The sequence below is a fragment of the Mesoplodon mirus genome, assembly GCF_964341445.2.
Source record: "Mesoplodon mirus genome assembly, chromosome: 12".
Taxonomy (NCBI): Eukaryota; Metazoa; Chordata; class Mammalia; order Artiodactyla; family Ziphiidae; genus Mesoplodon; species Mesoplodon mirus.
Genome location: NC_138988.1, coordinates 6,800,543 through 6,821,674, shown reverse-complemented (window position 1 = coordinate 6,821,674; position 21,132 = coordinate 6,800,543). Strand labels below are relative to the sequence as shown.

The 21,132-nt window shown below is 45.1% G+C and overlaps 1 protein-coding gene across 1 annotated transcript in view; it reads right to left on the bottom strand.

The window, feature by feature from the left end:
* Positions 1 to 20,109, bottom strand: part of ATP2B2 (ATPase plasma membrane Ca2+ transporting 2) — a 205,370-nt gene extending 185,261 nt beyond the window's left edge. Inside the window, exons 1-2 of the mRNA XM_082639686.1 lie at positions 19,609 to 20,109; positions 3,923 to 4,017 (exon numbers count right to left, since the gene is read on the bottom strand). The gene's annotated coding sequence lies outside the window, so the exon portion shown is untranslated. The remainder of the gene's footprint in view (positions 1 to 3,922; positions 4,018 to 19,608) is intronic.
* Positions 20,110 to 21,132: the final 1,023 nt, after the last annotated feature.

Genomic DNA, 21,132 nt, shown 5'->3' with positions numbered 1-21,132 from the left:
AAGCCAAGGATCACCAAGGACGATGAACCTTCCAACCACTAGAAGCTGCAGGGGAGGCCGGGAACAGACTCTCCCTCACGGCCCTCAAAAGGAATCAACCCCGTGATGCCAGACTTCCAGTCTCCAGATCTGTGAGACGCTAAACGTCTGCTAATTTAAGCCACCCAGCTCGTGGTGCTTTGTCACAAAAGCCCCAGCAAACTAACACAGGTGGCAAAGTGTTCCCAGTGTTTGTACGGTTCAGAGAAACTGATATGGTTCCAGTGGGAAGGGGCCCCGGGTCCTCACACCTGAGGCAACCGTTCCCACTGGGGCCACCGGGGGGCAGAGACCCACTGAGCAGCAGGTGACACTCCATGCCCTGAGATGTCCTCTCCCACTTAATCCTTCCAACAGTCTCAAGAGGGAGGGCTTCTCACTCCCATTTTAAAGACATAAAACTGCAGTGGCAGAAATTTAAACGCCTTGCCAAGGATTGCACGGTCAGGACCTGAAACCGGCAGGAAAGCCGTGGAGCTTGGTCGTCTGCCACGCCCACCTCCCCATACAGAACCTGTTTTGAGGAGTTTCCGGGGCTTGGGGTGCATTGCCCCAGCCTCTCTGCTCCATCCCTGGTACTGCAGACTCTTGGGCAGACTGGCCAGGGCATGGGCCCACATTTTTCTCTGTTCTCTCATTGAGGAGAGCAGGATGCAAGGAAAGGATGAGATGTTGACGCATCCGCATATACTTTAAAAGCCCTTATGTGTGCAAATTTTCACCTTTCACACAACACTCTCGCACGCATCATTCCCCGGCTCCAGCACTGCCCCTCAGATGGGAATTACCGTCCACCTCTGAAGGCCCTCTGCTTTGGCCACTGAGGAGCCAGCAGGCTCTGTGGGGGACAGTTCAGCCCTTCGTGGTCTCCCACAGGCTCCCGGAGGGCCTGCCCCACCCGCAGGCCTGGGGCTTAGGCCCAGCCCAGGCCTGGCCCCAGACTTGGAAATGCAGATGGCACCAAGTCAGATCGTAGGTGGTCCACTTCCCCCAACTTACACTGCATTTTGCTAAAAGCCTGGACTCTGGAGCCAGAACTCCCGGTTTCAAATCCTGGCTAGGGTAAGCTCCGTGCTTCAGTTTCTCCTTCTGTAAAATGGGTATAATGGTCGTGCCTGCCTCATGGGCTGTTGTGAAGGCTAAATGATTAGTGGTTTTTTTTTTTTTTTTTTTTTTTGCGGTACGCGGGCCTCTCACTGTTGTGGCCTCTCCCGCTGCGGAGCACAGGCTCCTGACGCACAGGCTCAGTGGCCATGGCTCACGGGCCCAGCCGCTCAATGGCATGTGGGATCTTCCCGGACCGGGGCACGAACCCACGTCCCCTGCATCGGCAGGCGGACTCTCAACCACTGCGCCACCAGGGAAGCCCTAGTGTTTTTTTAAAGCACTTAGAGTAGGGCCTGGCACATAGCCAGCACCATAGTTAAGTGACTGCTCTCATTATTGCTGTTGCTGTTTTTGTTATCAGTTCATTCAGCCAGCATGGACTGAGGGCCGTACGCGTGGAGTCAGATGGATGAGGTTCAAATCCCACCTCTACTACTAACTCGCTGAGCAACCCTGGGCATTTCACTTCACCACTCTGTGCCTTGGTCCCCTCCCTCTTCTGTGAAATGGAGATAATGAACGTACACATATCACAGGCTGGTGGTGAGGCTGAGGGGCTCGGCCCAATGTCTGGCTCACAGCCAGTAAGTGCTTAGTAAATCCTAGGTACTATTATTACCATCAATATCAGAGTTACTGTGATTCCTGCCGGCTCAGGCCAGGCCCTCCACAGCTGCCCTGGGAGAAACTCTCGCCATCACCTTGGACAGATCCATTCGCGTTTGGGGCCCGGCCAGCCCCTCCTGTGCCTTCCCTGGAGTCTCCCTGCCCACCCCCAGCACTCCAGCCCTAGAACCTCAACCCAGCCGTTCCCTGCATGCCTGCCACCCCCCAGTCCTCTCCCAGCTGCAGACGGATGTTTTCCTAACATTCATCAGATTGCTAGAGCCCTCCAACAGCTTTGCCGCTGCACACAGACTGCAATTCCAACTCCTCATGGGGGCCCTCTCGGTCCGGCCCCAACAATCCTGGCAGAGGGGTAACCCTCTGCCTGCGTCGCCTACGTGGGGCCCTCACTCACCCCTCCCCAGCCCACTGCCTTCCTTGCTCTTCCTCAACCCCACCAGGGCCACTTGCTCCTTGCCCCCATCCCCATCCGCCTGGAATGCTCTCCCCACCACCCTGACCTCTGCATGGCTGGCTGCTTCTCCCATCGGGACCTCTGGTCAGAAGTCCCCTCCTCAGGGACTGCCCGCCGTTCCCCACCTTGCAGCCCTGTTACCTGCTTACCATGCCCGGAAGCCATCTTCTACATTTATTTGGTCACCTGTATGAGGACCGGGTCTCATGTGCTTCATACTCAAAGGCACCCCAGGGGTGAATCAGAGTGTAACAGAGACTGCACATAGAGGATGCTCAGTAAACACTCATAAACAGATAAACAGGTGGCCAAGCCCTGGCTCCAAGCATCCTTTAGGGAAGAGCTAATGCACCTTTGTTGTTATATAATAAAAGAGGTGGAACCCCAATGGTGAAAATTCCACTACGTTTTTGCCAACCATAAGCCTGGGAAGCCTTTCAACCCACCTCAGGAGGAGGAGGGGGCTGTCACCTCTTTTCCCCGTAATGGCTCATAGATGGCTCTCCTCAAACTCCTTCCCCACCCACGCCTGTCAAAAGCTGCTGGGTTTAGACGCCAGTGTCTCTGTTCCAAATTATCGATTGTTTAATATTCAAGAGATGGCATTAAATAAATATGTGCACAATTATGTAATGTGTTTGGAAACAATCTGGTTAGTCCCAAAGTGCTTGGGCAAGAAACAAAACTTCAGCATGGTAAGAGATCTGGGTGATCTCTGAGGGCTGAGGAGAGGCACGCAGCTGGTCTGCCTGTCTGCTTCCTCCCCTATTTGGGTCTGGAGTCACTCATCTTTCTTGATGCCGGCAGGGTAGGGTAATAGAAAGTGAGTTCAGAATCTCTGAGTTGCACCCTGGCTCTCCCAGCTCCTGGCTGAAAGTTACTTCTCTCTGGGTCTCAGCGTTCTCACCTGTGAAAGGGCTGACGACACCTTCTGGGAAGGTCAGATGAAATCCTGACTCTGAGCTCTAGCTCAGAGGCTGTTCTTTCGGAAGGTAAGTTGCTTCTGATGCTCAAAGATGAGCAGTGTGACCTCTGTTCCCTGACAGGGGTGGGTCTGGGGGAGCAGGCACGGACTCTGAGGTTCTTAGATATATAACGCAGGGCGGATCGAGCAAGGCAATAACAGAGGCCCAAAGAAAGGGCTTTGGGAGAACAGAGGAAGATGTGGTTAATCCCAGCTAGGAGCCAGAGAAATCTCACAGAGCTGCAATATGGGCTGGCTCTGGAAGGCTAAGCGGCATTTTGACCCCAGAGAGAGGGCTGTCCCATTTAACTAACATGCACTAGGCAACCAGCATTTAGTGAGCACCTATTATGCTCCAGCTACTCTTCCAAGCACTTTGCATGGATTACCTTTGCTTTGACCTTGACAAGAGGGAGATGCCGCTGCCACCCCGTTGTACTGACGAGGGACCTGAGACTCAGGTCAGTGTGTGCAGTGAGGCTGCCTTCCTCCTACGCTTCCTAGCTGTGCTCCCTATTCCAACGCAAAGACACCTGGGGGCATTTCCCCACACCTGCACAATGGTGCATAAATAATTCAAGTGGCCCCGCTAGAATGGCAGAAGGAAGGCAGCTGCTGTCAAACACTGTTTTCCTGCTTATCAGACCCTCCATCAGCACCCCCTGCAAGGCTGCCCTCTTCCCAGATCTTCCCCATCTCCAGCTCCAGCAAAACCCCAGTCTCCAACTCACCCCTCCACGTCTTCTGGTTAAATGAAAGGCGTCAGGGTTTGGAAAATAGGGCCCATGTCTTGCCGGCTCTGGGGACTGGGTGACGAAGTTCAGCTCTGGAAAAGGGGAGATGGCATTGGTTAGGGGTGGGTGACCCAGTGGGGACTCAAGTCAGCAAGGAGTAGGAAGGGAACAGTGGTGTGGAGCGTCCCCTGTGTGCTGGCACTGGGCCAGTGCCCGGGTCAGGTGGGGTGGAGATGGAAGAGAAGCAGGGGAACGCTGCCGCTGCCTTCCCCGTCAAGACCTGCCTGGGTGGGCTTCACCCCTCCCAGGCCCCGTCTCAGGGGAGCTAGTCTACTGCCAGCAGGGTGTCAAGGTGGGGTCTCCCTGTCCTCTATCTGCTGTCTGGTGTGGCCTGCAAGGGCAGAGGGAGTGAGGCAGAGTGGTCATGGGCATGTGCTCTGGAGAGACAGAGACCCTGGGGCTCGTGGCTGGACCTTTCCAAGCCTCTGTCTCCCCATCTGCAGGACAGGATAATAATATCTATTTTTACATGCACTTGTGTGTACGTGCATGTGTGTGTGTACAGTTTTATCATGTGTGTAGCGTTATGTAGTCACAATCACAATCAAGATACAGAACTTTTTGTCACCATAAGCTTCCTTGGGTTGTCCCATTATAGTCACCACCTCCCCCCACCGCGCCGCCTGCATCCCTAACTCCTGGCTATCATGAATCTGTTCTTTAATAATGTTGCTTTTTTAATGATATCTATAAATGGAATCATGCTATGTGTGACCTTCTGGGACGGGCTTTTTTCACTCAGCACAATTCAGTGGAGATTCATCAGGTTGTTGTGTGTATAGACAGTTCAATCCTTTTTATGGGTGAGTACCACTCCATGATGTGGGTGGACCATAGGTAGCTTAATCATCTATTAAAGGACATCTGGGTTATCTCCAATTTTTGGCAATTATTAGTAAAGCTACTATAACCTTGTGTACAGGGTTTTTGTGTGAACATAAGTTTACATTTATTTGGGATAAATGCACAATAGGACAATTATTGGGTCACATGGTAGTTGTATATTTAGTTTTTTGTTTTGTTTTTTTTAAAGAAACTTCCAAATGGTTTTATAGTACCATTTTACATTCCTGCCTATGATGTATGAGTGAACCAGTTTTTCTGCATCCTCACCAGCATTTGGTGTTATTTTTTATTTTAGCAGTTCTGACAGGTGTGTAATTATATCTCACTGTGGTTTTAATTTGCCTATCTTTAATGACTAATGACGTTGAACAGCTTTTCATGTGCTTATTTGCCATCTGTATATTCTCTTCATAGAAATTTCTCTTCATGATTTTTGTCCATTTTCTAATTAGATTGTTTGATTTCTTTTTATGGTTGAGTTTGGAGAGTTTTTTATACATATCAGATACCAGTACTTTGTCAGATTTTGTGGTTTGCAAATATTTTCTCCCAGTTGGTAGCTTGTCTTCATCTTTTTAACAGGGATTTTTTGTTTGTTTTTGTGGATCATGAGCTTTTAACTTTGGTGAAGTCCAATTTATCATTTTTTTTCTTTTATGGATCATGCTTTGGTGTCAAGCTTAAGAACTCTTTGCCTAGCCCTAGATCCTGGAGATTTTCCTCTTACCTTTTTCCCCTAAAACTTTTATAGTTTTACATTTTATAGTTAAGACCATGATCCATTTTGAGTTAATTTTTTTTTTTTTTTCTCACTGTTGTGGCCTCTCCTGTTGCGGAGCACAGGCTCCGGACGCGCAGGCTCAGCGGCCATGGCTCACGGGCCTAGCCGCTCCGCGGCATGTGGGACCTTCCCAGACTGGGGCACGAACCCATGTTCCCTGCATCGGCAGGCGGATTCTCAACCACTGCGCCACCAGGGAAGCCCTTGAGTTAATTTTTGTATAAGGCATAAGACTTAGATAGGTTTTTGTTTGTTTGTTTGTTTGTTTTGTTTATGGATGTCCTATTGCTTCAGCACTATTTATTGAAAAGGTTATCATCTTTCCTCCATTGAACTGCTTTTGTACCTTGGTCAAAAGTCAGTTGGCCTTATTTGTGTGGGTGTACTTCTGGGTCCTTTATTCCATCCCATTGCTCTATGTGTCATCTCTCTGTTGATACCACAAAGTCTTGATTTCTATATAATAAATCTTAAAATCAGGTAGACTGACTCTTCTTACTTATTCTTTTTCAAGACCGTTTCAGCTATTCTAGCTCCTTTGCTGTTCCATATAAATTTTAGAATAATCTTTTCTACATCTACAAAAATTTTGGGGGATCTTGGTAGGAATTGCAGAGAACTGACATCTTTACTATGGTGAGTCTTCCAATCCATGAACATATATGTTGCTTCATTTATTTAGATATGTAAAAAAAATTTTTCATCAGTTTTTTTTGTGGTTTTCAGCATGCAAATCTCGTACATGTCTTGTTAAATTTACACCTAAGTATTTCATTTTTTGAGTGATTGTAAATGGCGCTGCATTTTTAATTATTGTGCCCACATGTTCATTGCTAGTATACAGAAATACAATAGATTTTTGTGTGTTTATCTTGTACCCTATGACCTTCCTGAAATCACTTATTACTTCTAGGAGGTTTTTTTTTCTTTAATAGATTCTTTTGGATTTTTCATGTAGACGATGAAGTTAGCTGCATATACGGACAGTTTATTTCTTCCTTTCCAATCCGTACTCCTTTTCTTGTCTTGTTGCATTGGCTAGAACTTCCAGCATGATTTGAATATAAGTGGTGAGAGCTAACATCTTGCCTTATTCCAAATTTTAGGAGAAACCATTCAGTCTTTAACCATTAAGATAATATTACCTGTAGTTTTTTGTAGATGTTCTTTATCAAGTTGAACGAATTCCCCTCTATTCCTATGTTTCTGAACATTATACCATGAATGGTTGTTGAATTTTATCAGATGTTTTTCCTGCATTGATGGATTTATCATGTGATTTTTCTTTAGACCATTAACATGGTGAATTATACTAACTGATTTTTAAATGTTGAACCAACCTTGCATTCCTGGAATAAAACCTATTTGTTCATGATGCATAATTGCTTTTACACATTGCTGAATTTTATTTGCTAATGTTTTATTAAAGATTTTCACATTATATTGATGAGGGATGTTGGCCTGTAGTTTTTCTTTTTGGTATTGTCTTTGTCTGGTTTTGATATCAGGGTCATTCTAGCTTCATAAGATAAATTGGAAAGTGTTCCTTCCTCTTCTGCTTACTGGAGAACATTGTGTAGAGTTGGTGTTAATTTTTTAAGCATTTGGTAAAATTCTCCAGTGAAACTATCTGGTCCGGGGATTTCTTTTTAGGGTATTTAAAAATTAAAAATTAGGGCTTCCCTGGTGGTGCAGTGGTTGAGAGTCTGCCTGCTGATGCAGGGGACACGGGTTCGTGCCCCGGTCTGGGAGGATCCCACATGCCGCGGAGCGGCTAGGCCCGTGAGCCGTGGCCACTGAGCCTGCGCATCCGGAGCCTGTGCTCCGCAACGGGAGAGGCCACAACAGTGAGATGCCCGCGTACCGCAAAAAAAATAAATAAAATTAAAATTCCTCAATAATTATAGTGCTATTCAAATTATCTATTTCATGTGGGTGAACTGTAGTAGTTTGCATTTTTTGAGGAACTGGTCCATTTCATTTAGGTTGTCAAATTTATGTGCGTAGAGTTATTCATAGTATTCCCTTACCATCCAATTGTGTACTTGCGAGGTCTATAGTGATATCATATTTCATTTCTAATTTTGGTAATTTCTCTCTTTCCTTCTCTTTCTTTCTCTCTCCCTGTTAGTCTTGCTAAAGTTTTGTCAATGTTGTTGATATTTTCAAAGACTCAGCTCTTTGTTCCACTGCTTCTTCTCTATTCATTTTCTGTTCTCAATTTTATTGATTTCTGCTCTTTATTATTTCCTTCCTCCTGCTTGATTTGGGTTTATTTGGCTCTTCCTTTTTTATTTTGTCAAGATGGAGCTTAGATTATTGATTTGAGGCTTTTCTCTTTGCTAATTATGCATTTAGTACTATAAATTTCTGTCTCAGCGCTGCTTTAGGTATGTCACACACATTCTGATATGTTGTATTTTTATTTCAATTCAGTTCAATATATTTTAAAATTTTTCATTTAGACTTTATCATTGACCCATGGATTATTTAGATGTGTATTATTTAGCTTCCAAGTGGCTGGAGATTTCTCTGTTATCTTTCTGTTATTGATTTCTTGTTCGATTTTACTGTAATTGGAGAACACATTCTCTTTGATTTAAATTCTAATTTTGCTGAAGTTTATGTCCCAGAATATGGTCTATCGCAGTGTATGTTCTCTGGACACTTGAAAAGAATGTGTTCTACAAATGTTGATTTGGTCCTGTTGGTTTACAGTGTTGTTGAGTTCTTCTATATCCTTGTTCTGATATTCTGTCTAATTGCTCTATCAATTATTGAGAGAGGGGTGTTGAAGTCTCCAACTATAATTGTGGCCAGTTCCATCACTGTTTGCTTCACATATTTTATAGCTCTGTTGTTTGGTGCATATACATTTAGGATTGCTGTATCTTCTTGGTGGCTTGACTCTTTTACCATTATATAATATTCCTTTCTTACTCTAGTACTTTTCTTTGCTCTGAAGTCTACTTTTTCTGATATTAATATAGCTACTCCTATTTTCTTTTGATTAATGTTGGTATGATATACATTTTGTCTATTCTTTTACTTTCAGCCTGCCTGTTTTAATTTATTTGAAGTGAGTTTCTTGTAGATAGTGTATAGTCAGGTCATGTTTTTCAAGCCACTCTGTCAATATCAGTCTTTTACTTGGTGTATTTAAACCATTTACATTTAATGTAATTATTGATATGTTAAAGTTTAAGTCTGCAATTTTAATTTTTGTTTGCTACTTGTTCTTTCTACATCACTTAAAACTACATCAGAAAGTGTTATAATTTTTGCTTCAATTGTCAAATATAATTTGGAAAACTCAAGAAGAGAAAGAAAGGGTCAATTGCATTTACCCATATTGTTGCTTACCATATTTTTTTTGCTTCCTGATGTTCCAAGATTCATTTTTTATTGTTTATTTTCTGTTTAGAAAACTTCTTTTAGCATTCTTTTAGGGTAGGTATTCTGGCAACAAATTCTCTCAGTTTTTCTTCATCTGAGACTGTCTTGATTTCCCCTTCATTCTTGAAGAATATTTTTGCCGGATATAGGATTCTGAGTTGACAGTTCTTTCCTTTCAGCATTTGAAAAATGTTGTGCCACTTCCTTCTGGCCTCCATGGTTTCCAATGAGAAATTCACTGTCACTTGAATTGTTTCCCCCTTATAGATGAGGTGTCACTTCTCTCTCACTGCTTTCAAGACTTCTGTTTTGTTTTTAGTTTTCAGAAGTTTACCTATTTTTTACCTCGGTATGGATTTTGTTGAGTTTATTCTCTTTGGAATTTTGCTCAGCTTCACGAATCTGTAGGTTTATGTTATTTGCCAAATTTGGGAAGTTTTCAGCCACTATTTCTTCAAGTATTTTTTCAGTTTTACTTCCTTTCTTATCTCCTTCCAGGAGTCCAATGACATAAACATGAGATCTTTTGTTACAATCTCACAGGTCCCTGAGGCTGTGTTGACTTATTTATCTTGTGTCTATTTTCTCTTGGTTATTCAGATTAGGTAATTTCTATTGTCCTATATTCTGGTTCAGTGATTCTTTCCTCTGTCCCCTCTGGCCTGCAGTAAAGCACATCCATTGAATTTTTCTTTAAAATCTCAGTTATCATATATTTCAGTCGAAAATTTCTATTTGGTTCTTCTCTATGCTTCTGTTTCTTTGCTGACACACTCTATTTTTTAAATTTGTTTCAAGTGTGTTCATAGCTGTTTCCTGGAGCATTTTTATGATGGCTGCTTTAAAATCTTTGTCAGATAATTTCAACATCTCTGTCATCTTGGCGTTGGCTTCTATTGATTGCCTTTTTTCATTCAGTTTGAGATCTTCCTAGCTCTTGTTATACGTGAATTTCTACAGAAACTTGGGCATTTGGGGTATTATGTTATGAGACTCTGGATCTCATTTAAACCTTCTGTTTCAGCTGGCTTCCTCTGACACTACTCCAGCAGAGAAAGGGGGTTGGTTGGGAAATCCAGCTCCCCATCAGGCTCCCACTGATACCTCCATAGCTGGGAGGTACAGGAGTGCCTTGTTACTGCTCCCAGTGTGGTCTCTCCACTATCATGACAGGGACTGGGGTGAGGTCTTGTCACCACCCAGTGGGGAATGAAAATCCTGGCTCCCTACTTGGCCTTCTCTGACACCACTCCCGTGGGGGACTTGGGATGCTTCATTACAGTCTGGTGAAGGGGGAAATCTAATCTCCCCACTGGATCTTTGCTGGTGGGGGTGGAGCCACAATGTTTTCTATGGTGTTTAGTTAGAGTAGAGCAGTTTTTGCCTAAAAGTGTCTGTTCTGCTAGGCTGCCCCTTTCCTGCTTCTTTAGCTAGAGAGACCAGGTTTCTGTTAGGGCATTTTTTTGCCTGCCCATTGGCATTTCCTCATTTCTGGCTTCTTCAGCTCCAACTCTGGGCTATATGAGGCAAAAAGAAAACTCACCAGGAACTCACTGCTATGCTGTTTCTTGGGTGCCCAGGTCCCAAGAAGCAGGTCTATCTTCTCTCTATCTTTTAGAATTTTCTTATGTTTATTTTATATAGAATGTCTAGGGTTCTCAGTTGCACCTAGGGACAAGTACCTTTAATCCACCATCCCGGAAGCGGGAGCCCACCTGAAGCCCTCTTAACGTGCTTTCCAGCTCCCTGGAGTTTTCCAGAATCACCTCTATCTTCTTAACACAGCTAAACAAATCAGATTTGCTAAGATGCCTGTCATTTCCCATGGGCTCCCAGCTTTCTACCTGACCCAGGTGAATGCCTACCTGTCCAGCCAAGGACCAGAAGAACTCTGGGCTTTTAGAAGGCCTTTTCTTTTCAAAGCTGTAGGTGGTAATGGGTGACCTGGAGCAGAGCCCCAAGGCTGCCGATTTGTTAAAACTAGAAATCCTGTTGGGCATCTCTTTCAGGGTCTCTAGGTCTAACCTTCTGAGGTCTCTTCAGGGGAATACAGGGATCTGGGCAGTGTCACTAATCAAAAATGGCTTAAGGGCTTCCCTGGTGGCGCAGTGGTTGAGAGTCCGCCTGCTGATGCAGGGTACATGGGTTTGTGCCCCGGTCCGGGAAGATCCCACATGCCATTGAGCGGCTGGGCCCGTGAGCCATGGCCACTGAGCCTGTGCGTCTGGAGCCTGTGCTCCGCAACGGGAGAGGCCTCAACAGTGAGAGGCCCGCGTACCGCCAAAAAAAAAAAAAAAAAAAAAAAAAAAGGCTTAAGCCAGGATGTGAAATTTCATAACTTTGCCTCATTCCCCACCACAGCTGGTTCCTCTTGCCTGGGCTGTGCATTACCTTTCACAAAAGGCTCTCAAGTCTGTACCTTATTTCCTTCCCTCCCCAGCTCTGGGAGGCAGGAAGCTCCCACCACCCTTTATGTGTAAAGTGCCTGGCTTCTAGAGGTCAGTGAGCTATCCAAGGCCACTTAGTTCCACACTGGCAGAGCTAGAATCACACCCAGGTGTTGTCACTCTGGCACCAAGGTCATTTTCGAGGCCTCAAATCATCTCTGTATTTTTTATCTAGGTCAAAATGGTTCTCAAAGTGTGGTCCACATGCCCGTGAGGGTTCCCAAAATGCTTACATGGGGGGCTGAGAGATCGAAACCATCTTCCTAGTAACATTTAGATGTTATTTACCACCTTCACCTGTTGGTATTTGCAAAAACTGCTGGTGCAAAAACTGCTGGTGCCCTAGCATGAATCAAGGGAGTGGCACCAAATTGTACTAGTCGTCATCCTATTCTTCATCACCACACGCAGGCGGTAAGAAATGCCAGCTTCACTAAGGAATGTCCCGGAGGAAGCAGTAAAAATGATTAATTTTATTAACTCTCAACGTGGGAACACGGAATGGGAAATATATGCATCAAGCATTCTGCTGTAACCCAAGTATGATGGGTACTGGAGGAGAGGTTCTCCTATGAGCATTGAGCTGTGAGCTGAACTTGCCTCTGTTTTCATTTTTACATAAAAGAACAACTGACAGACACACAATAGTTTTTCAGACTTGGGTATCTGGCAGACGTTTTCTCAAAAATGAACAGAGTGAGCCTATCATTTCAAGGAAAACAACTGACAGTATTTGTTGCCAATGATAAGATTTGAGCTTCCAAAGTGAAGATTAGAATTTTGGAAGACTTGTATGTGCCATCATGAACTAGACAGTTCCCAATACTTAGAGATGTTCCTGATGAGGTCAGTGCTAAGATAACAAATGTGACATTTTATGATATTGTATAATGAAATATGCAAACATTTAAAAGATCTGCATAACTCAATGAGCCAATATTTTCTAAATGACCAGTGCAGGATGTTGCAAAACCATGCCTAGGTAAAAACATTTATCAAAGTGAAAGAAAAAAATGGATTATAATGTACAATATGAAAAGTTCATTGTCATGGCTTCAGATTCTTCATTGCAACTAATTTTTAAAATGCTGTCTGTTCTGGGCTGAATTGTGTCCCTCCCAAAGTTCATATCTTGAAGTCTTAACCTCCCAGTACCTCAGAATGTGACTGTACTTGGAGATAGGGCCTTTTAAAGAGGTGATTAAGTTAAAATGAGGACATTAAATGGGCCCTAATCCAAACTGACTAGTGTCTTTATAAGAAGAGGGAATTTGGACACAGAGAGAGATACCAGGGATGGGCACACAAGAGGAAGGACCCTGTGAGGATATAGCGAGAAAACAGCCATCTGCAAGCCAAGGATATAGAGGCCAGCGTGCCTTGATCTTGGACTTCTAAGTGCCACAACTATGACAAAATACATTTCTGTTGTTGAAGTCATTCAGTGTGTGGTATTTTGTTATGGCAGCCCTGTAACCGAGCAGGACTCTGTGGGGCCTTCTTGCGGACAGACTCCCCCACCATGTCCCCCCACCTCTTGTTTATAAAAAAGTTTTAGCTTCTTAGGCCTTCTCTGAGTTCCAAAGAGCAAATTTAATCAGAGAAGTGAGAAAATGCAGAAACAAAGGAAAACAGTCAAGCAAGACAAAATAATAATAGCTTAGCCATAAAACAAAGTCAAGGACCTTTAGTTCTTCTTCAAGGGCTCTAGGTAATCTCTTGAGCCATATCCTTGAGTTGTTTTGTGGATACTAAAATCCCCTCCAGGTAGAAGAAGCTAACTGAATGCTGACCACCACCATGTAGACCCCAGACCGGTTGAAACCAGAAGGATGATGATGTTAACTCCTGAAAAGCCACCCTATTACCTCACTACCAACCAATCAGAAGAATGTCCACAAGCTGATCAAGTACCCTACAACCCTCACCCCTAATGTTGCCTTTCAAAACCCTTCCCCAAGAGCCATTGAGGAGTTCAGGTCTTTTGAACACGAGCTGCCTATTCTCCTTGTTTGGCCCCATGTTGGGTGCCTTGCAGTAAATGCTATACTTGCCTTTACCACAACCTGGTGTCAACAGATTGGCCTTATGTGCGCGGATGAGTGGGTCCAAGTTTGGCTGAATAACAGCCCTAGCAAACTAATACGCTATCACTTGTTGAGTTTGGGTGTAGTATCAAAGAAGGATATCAACAATTATCTGAACGGCTATTAGAATCCTCCTCCCTTTCCCACAACATATCTCTGTGAGGCTGGAATTTCTTCAAACACAGTAACCCAAACATCATATGGCAACAGATTGAATGCTGAAGCAGATGAGAATCCAGCTGTCTTCAATTAAGTCATTAAAAAGACTTGCAAAAACATAAAACAACACTACTCTTCTAGTTTTTTTTTTTGGAAAATATAGTTATTTTTCATAAAGTATGTTACCATAATGGATTTATTATTGTTATTTTTAAAAGAATTAATACATAAGTATTATTACAATCTCAGTTTTGACTTCGAATATGGTAAACATGAAGAGATAATATTCACATAAGCACAACTCTTTGGCGTCCTCAATCATTTTTAAGAATGTAAAGCATCCTGAGAGAGAAAGTTTGAGAATGGCTGATTGAGGTCAGAATTTCCCCAACCTGGGTCAATCAAATATGACTGTCAAGATGATTACTATCTGTCCTTTAATCAATCTTATTTTTTCTTAATAGCTTGCCTTATTAAAACTTAAACATATTTATTTAAAAAGGAAAACCAGTGCCACTCACCACAAATAAAAGATGACCACAACAGAAAAATTATAACAGGATGTCCTGATGTTTAGTGGATTCTATTGCCTGCCTGAGGCCCTGAGTCCAAAGTTGGCTTGCTCTCTGCCTAGAGTCTAGCCAGTGTTCAGGCAGGGAGGGGGCCATAATTAAAGACACACTAGTTCCAGACAGAACCTTTTGCCTTGAGGTAACCTGGAAGACTGAAAGAGAACTGGAAACAGATGAGTTTTCTCACCAGGTGATGGGCTGTTATTTCATACCACCTAGTATCCTCTTAGGTACCATCAGGGGTATACACTCCACACTTAGGGATGCTCATATTGAATGGCACCGAGGCTAAAGAGGGAGGGACAGTGATTCCCTTCACAATCAGTGCTTCTGCCTCCTTGAAGGTGGGCAGGGGAGAGGGTTCTACTCTTGCTCCCAAGCCCAAGACAATGACCTTGGCAGCTGAGCTTGAGAGATGAGAAATGGCGCATTCTAGTTCAGGCAAGCCCATGAGACATTCTGTGTAGTAGCCCTCCTCCAAAACCAAATCAGTTCATGGCCTGTGGACAGCTCAACTCAAGCTGTGTGTGCCCCACTCTGGATTCTACCCCCTCCCACATCTGTTTTAACCTCGTGTGTTCCCTTTCTAGGTGATGGCGCCATGGCCAAGAATGTCGCCAGCAACAGTGATTGCAACAGCTGCTTGGAAACAACTCACATGTTCACCAGAAGGAGAACAAATCAACAAGAGTGCAATATCTTCATGCCTCGGAATACTATACAGCCATACAAATGCACCAACTCCAGCTGCAGCAACCACGTGGATGAATCAGAGAAACCCAGTGTTGCCGGAAAGAAGCAAGACTCAAAAGGTTCCATACGGCGCAATGACATTTTAAGGAACTAAAGCAAAAGCAAAACTAAACAATAGACGGTGTAAGCATACACACACGAGATAAAATTGTTTTTTTAAAAAAGGCATATGGGAATTCTCTGTACTTTCTATTCAGTTTTGCTGTGAACCTAAAATTGCTCTAAAAAATACAATCTATAGAAAAAAAAAAAAAGCAAGGAAATGATAAACACAGGATGGTCATTTCCTCTGGAAGAGGCAGGGGGTTGGGATGGGGACACTCACACAGGGATATGCAAATTATTGGTGACATTCTAAGTCCACGATATACATTGTATTATTAAACTAACATATATGCTACATAATTTCCTTTGTATGTATTAAATATAATACTAAAAAACGAAATAAAGGAAAAAATGTACATCCTCTTACCCAGTCATTTTGCTTAAGAACTTATTCTAACGGAAGTAATTAGAAATGCAAACAATGTTTGAGCCATATCGATGTTGATCACGGTGTTTTTCTTTTTAATCATGGCAATAATCTTGACACAATCTAAATTTCTAATCTAAGAGATTAGTTATGTAAATTACTGAGAAGCCATAGGACAGAATATTATGTATCTATCAATAATCATGTTTTCAAATAATTTTTTTTTTGGGGGGGGGTACACGGGCCTCTCACTGCTGTGGCCTCTCCCGTTGCGGAGCACAGGCTCCGGACGCACAGGCCCAGTGGCCATGGCTCACGGGCCCAGCTGCTCCGCGGCATGTGGGATCTTCCTGGACCAGGGCACGAACCTGTGTCCCCTGCATCGGCAGGCGGACTCTCAACCACTGTGCCACCAGGGAAGCCCTCAAATAATTTTTAATGACCCAGGAAAATATCTTAATAACCTGAGGTGAAAAATGCAGAGTAGATAAGATCTCAATTTCTATGACCTACAACAAGAAATGTATTATGTTTATAGCCTAGAAAAAAAAAAGATATAGTAATTTTGAAAGACATAATGTTCCCCAAATGTCAACACTGTGGGGTAAAGGTTTCGGTTCTTCTATAAAGTGTCTGTATTTCCCTGTTTTCTGTAGTAAACATATATGTAGGAAAACATGCTTGCACATGGTACATCAGTCAGGAAGATGGGCTTGCCCATCCCCCAGCACCCTCACAGCCCCCTCCCCTCAAATGATTATCCCATCGTCCCGAGGCTGGACCTTAGTCTGATAAGCCTCCATCAGCCTGACTCCAGCAGGGGGCAGAGGAGGGAGGGAAGGAGGCCTCTCACATCCCCTCCCTCCCATCCTTCAGTCTCCCCACTGAAGACCAAAGACCCTCTCATTGTGCCCCTTGCCCACCTCGGTCCGACCTCTCCTTCCCTGGGCCCACCCTACCCAGTCCCTCTGTCCAGGGTTACCTATGGGGAACAGAGGAAGGGTCTGGGTCCCCGGGCTTTGCCTGGCTCTGACCCAGCCACCAGCCAATACACCCCTCCATGGGGGCACGGCGGGGTCACACCTGGGACAGCTCCGCTCCAGGCCCCAACTTGGGGCCTGCCAGGGATCCTTCCTTCCGACTCCACTTTCCCATCACTTCCCCTCTCTAGAGCTAGAAACCAGCCCCCAAAGTCCCCTCACCACATGTGTATCTTCTCCCTCGATGAAGCCATGTGCCTATGACATTGATAAAGGATGGCCACTGATAATTAACTTGCTTAAAAACACCTCTTGCCCATTCCTGTCTCACTTTCCTGTTCCCCTACTTGCATTCCTGTGCCTCCCAAATAAATTATTTACACTTGAATCATTGTCTCATGGTCTGCTTCTGGGAGAACCCAGGCTGAGATGAAAGGCACTGATATTATTCTCATGTTGATAGGAAAGAAGCTGACGCTCAGAGAGGGGTAACTTTCCCAGAGTGACGTGAAAAGCTCATATCTGAACCCAAGCCTGAGATGTTCTGTTTTAATCATCACATATTCCAGGAAGAAAGAACTAAGAGTGTGATTGAAAGTCTAGTGAGAGAATGGCCATGGAAGAACATTCACTCACTCACTCAATCAATCAAAGACACTTTATTGAAATCAACTGCTTGTCAAGTCCTAAACTGGGTGCTGAGGGTACACTGGTTAAATGCACCAGCTCTAGAATCTTGGGGACCTGGGCTCAAATCCAGGGTCCAACCATGTGCCAGCTGTGTGACATGGGCAAGTGATTCAACCTCTCCTGACCTCTGGTTTGTCATCTGTCAATGGAGGATCATGGTGGTGGCTACCACACAGGCTGCTAGGAGAGTAAACAGGCTCACATGTATAAATAAGTGCTCAATATGTGTCAGCTATAAGATGATGGTAAAATCGGTGAAAACTGGGAAGTGATACGTGGCAGCAATACTATTGTTTTTAGCATGTCTTATCACTTAGGCCAGTCTGTTGTTAAAATAAATAACTATGAGTTCCAGGGGAGCTGAAAATTTGCACTTCCCCCTACTTTTCCTTCCTCTCTTCCTCCTTCCCTCCCCTTCCTTCCTTTTTCCCACCCCAAAACCCCTGCCCTCTGCTCCTTGCCAGCCTCTGTGCTAGGCACAGGGACACAGAGATGACAAGACTCTCTCCCCAGGTAGCTCTCAGGGTCCGGGAGGGATTGAGGAGGTAGACAAGGGAAGCACATAGCTCAATGTGGCAAACAAAGGCTCACACAATGGCAGGGGAGCACAAGGAGGGGCACTTGACCCTGCTCATTGATGCTGAAATTAAGGGGAGTCAGAAAGGTTAAGTCACCTGCTCAAAGACACAAAGCAAATAAATGGCTGTTCTGACTCCAAATTTCATATGATTTCTGGTATCCTGCCATGTGGTCACATTCTGTTAAGAGCCCCAAGGAAATCATAATAACAATGACTTCTATTGCAAGATAGGTCTTGGGGACTCAGCCCAAGGGAATCTTTTGTGGCTGACTAGCCAGAGAACAGAGCCTCTGAAGTCTCAACAGTATGAGCAACCGAAGAGTTGAGAAAAATATAAAAGCAATAAATATTTATTTCAAAGGGAAGCTAATAAGACATATTTTTCTAAGAATTAGAAGCTGAGCAAATAGTAGAAATGTGACAAGACACTTTACTGAAGAATAAGTTGGAACTTAGGGCATTTTACCTTGCTGCAGATTACTGTTTTTCTTTTCAGTCATCTCAAGATTAATTCAACCACATAACAATATCTTTATTTTTTCCTCTTTAACACAGAAATAAATTAGATCCTAATTCTATAAATCAGATTTTTGTTTTGTTTGTTTTCAGAAAGCACATTTTTCTCTGATTTTTTCTTTTTTTTTCTTTTTTAAGACCTGGAGCAATCTGAGATACAGCTCTCTTAACTTTTGGGGTTAAAAACTTCTCCCTTCCAGAAGGAGACATTCTAAATGCTCCAATGAAAGTCAACCAGAACCCAGGTTTTCATATACAGAAATTCATTTTATAGAAACCTTGTCAAGACAATTCCAGGAACCCAGGCTGCCTGGGCACCAACATCACACACTCTTCTGATTATGGTGAGGATCAGTGTCACCCCAAACTCTACCGAATGAGCTGCAGAAGAGTTTTAAATAGTAGGAAATCCATGCCGGCTGAGGTCATGGTGAAAAGGAAGGGGAAACATTCACAGTTGCTCTGGGAGAGAAGGAAGCTGTTAGGCAGAGCAGCCAAGACCTGATGTAGACCAGAGCATAAACTCCAATCAGGCCAGGCTGCTGGCAGGATATGACTCAGCCTGCTGCTCCGCTGGCTGAAAGGGCAGTCTGGCTTTTCTCGACCCAGGTCAAGCAAGTTTAAGGCTCAGACAGGCCTGAGGTTGGTGGGAACGCCTGTGGACCCTTTCCGCCCCCTCCACTCTCATTTATGGCTACTTCCCTCTGGCCTGAGCCAGAGAGCATAGCGGTTCACCTGGCAGACTCCAGCCAGGGGCAGCCAACATGCAAAGTCACCGGAATGACTATGCAAATATTTTCTATCCCCTCCCCCACCAACACAGGGCCTCCCAAGCTGAGCTCGAGTCCTAATTAGCTCACAGGACAGTGAGTTGAGTACCTGATGGAAGAACAATTAGTGAATTCAGTGGGGAAAGAGGAAAGACACAGCCCCTGGAGAAGCAGGTAGTGCTGTTTTAGGACCAGGCAAGGCAAAGGTGAATGGATGCCCACACACTGCAGCACAGTGACAATGGGGCAAGAGTGCCAGATCCAAGCTAGGACCTGTGATCACTGCGGCTGCTATCTGCAAAGTATGATCCTCAGCACCACGTCCTTTCCCTTTAATACTCAGTTACCACATGCATCCTCCACAGGCCCAGCTTTGCACTACAAAGAAGTTTTGAAGTTTCGTATAAAGAAATATTCCCCCTAAAACGTGCTTCTAGTTTATGTGAACTTATATTTAGAAATAGATTTTTCTTTCTTTTTATCAGAAATCGACTTCAAACTTCTAGCCCACCAACCGGACATAACTGCTCACAATTACGTTTCATTTGACAAAGAATAAAATGTATCATATTACCTGTTTTGCTGTCTCTGGTTCCAAAAGCTAAGTAAGGAGCCCGCCGGCCATAGAGGGGGAGGTCTGAGGGCTGGTGCAGAGGGCCGGGGCTGCGAGTGTCCTAGCCATGCGGTCACAGGCACGGCTCAGTTTCCCCACCTGTATAGTGTGGAGGCCGGCCTCTGCCTGGGCTGCAGGAAGCAGGGCATAAGGTCTGGCTGGGCCGGCTCTCTAGGGCCCTCAGCAAATGGAAGTGAAGGAACATTAGCCTTGCTTTTGAACAATGTCAAAAAGTTGCATAAGGAGGGTAGCTGTGCTTATCGTGGGGCACGGTCCTGGCTTTCTGGAGCAATCTTGTGCAGCATTGCTGCAGCTGGAGAGGGAACACCCTTCCCACGGCCTCCGCCTCGCCTCAGCGCTGGGTGGTGACTCAGAGTGCTGCAAGGGGTGTGGGCGGGAAACCACTTAGGCATCACCATGGAATCTGACAGATTTGCCCCGGTGGAGCTGCTCTGTAAAGCAAAGGGGAAGAGGGACCCTGCTCCCTCCGGCAAGGTGAGTGGGGCTGAGGGAGCAGCTTTCATCAGCCCAACCCCCTCCCTGCCAGCGCGGCTGGACGCAGAGGACCTAAAGCACGTGGTGGCACAGGCTTCCGGGGTCGGGAGGCAAGTCCCAAGTCCCACCTGTGGGGACTCCTCGCCCCGCAAAGGGTTCAAAGACCCCTCCGACACTTCACGTCAGGAAGGCAACACAGAAGTCTTCCGAGCACCACTCCTGTGTGCTGGGCCCCCTACCAAGCCCTCTGCATGCTTTGCTTCAGCCCATCCTCACAATGACCGATTCTCATGCCCATTCTACAAATGAAGAGGCTGAGGCTGAACGCACGGCACACTGCGGCCCTGAGGCAGAGCTCGGACTCCAGCGAGATATTCCCAGGGCTCTGCAAAGCGTCGGGAGACCCCCAAACGGGCGTCTGTGGGCACGTGAGGAGCAGGAGAAGGGTCTCAAAATGCAACTGGTGGGCCACAACAGCTCAGGGTGGAGGCGCTCATTTTAGGCAGCTGCCATTTTTTAAGGAATTTTTCTGCGCTGTCGCGTGTACTCTTCACAACAGTTCTCTGCAGCAGGTGCTAATATTTCTATTTCACAGGTGAGGAGGTGGATTTTGAGTTGCTTCCCAAGGGCACCCAGCCATTCACTGTCTTGACCACCACCCTCTGTGACCCCTGGCCTCCAGCTCCTCATCTGTACAATGGGGACTTGAAATCACACCCTCCAATACATCAGGGTTAAATGAGGGAACAGAAGGGAAACACTTTAGAAACTGCAAAAGGCCACCCAAATACCAAGGAGTATTATTATTTACTAAAATAGCTTAGTGGGGAGAGTGCAAGTGAAGCTGAGAATGGCAAGGTTCTGGATGCAATCCTAGATCCGGCAGAGTGTTAAGTGGCATTCTTCCCTGGACTGGAAGCTCCCGAGAGCAGGGATCGTATCTGGTTTGCCTCGGTTCCCAGCTCTGGGTATGGCACAGAAAGAGCCCTT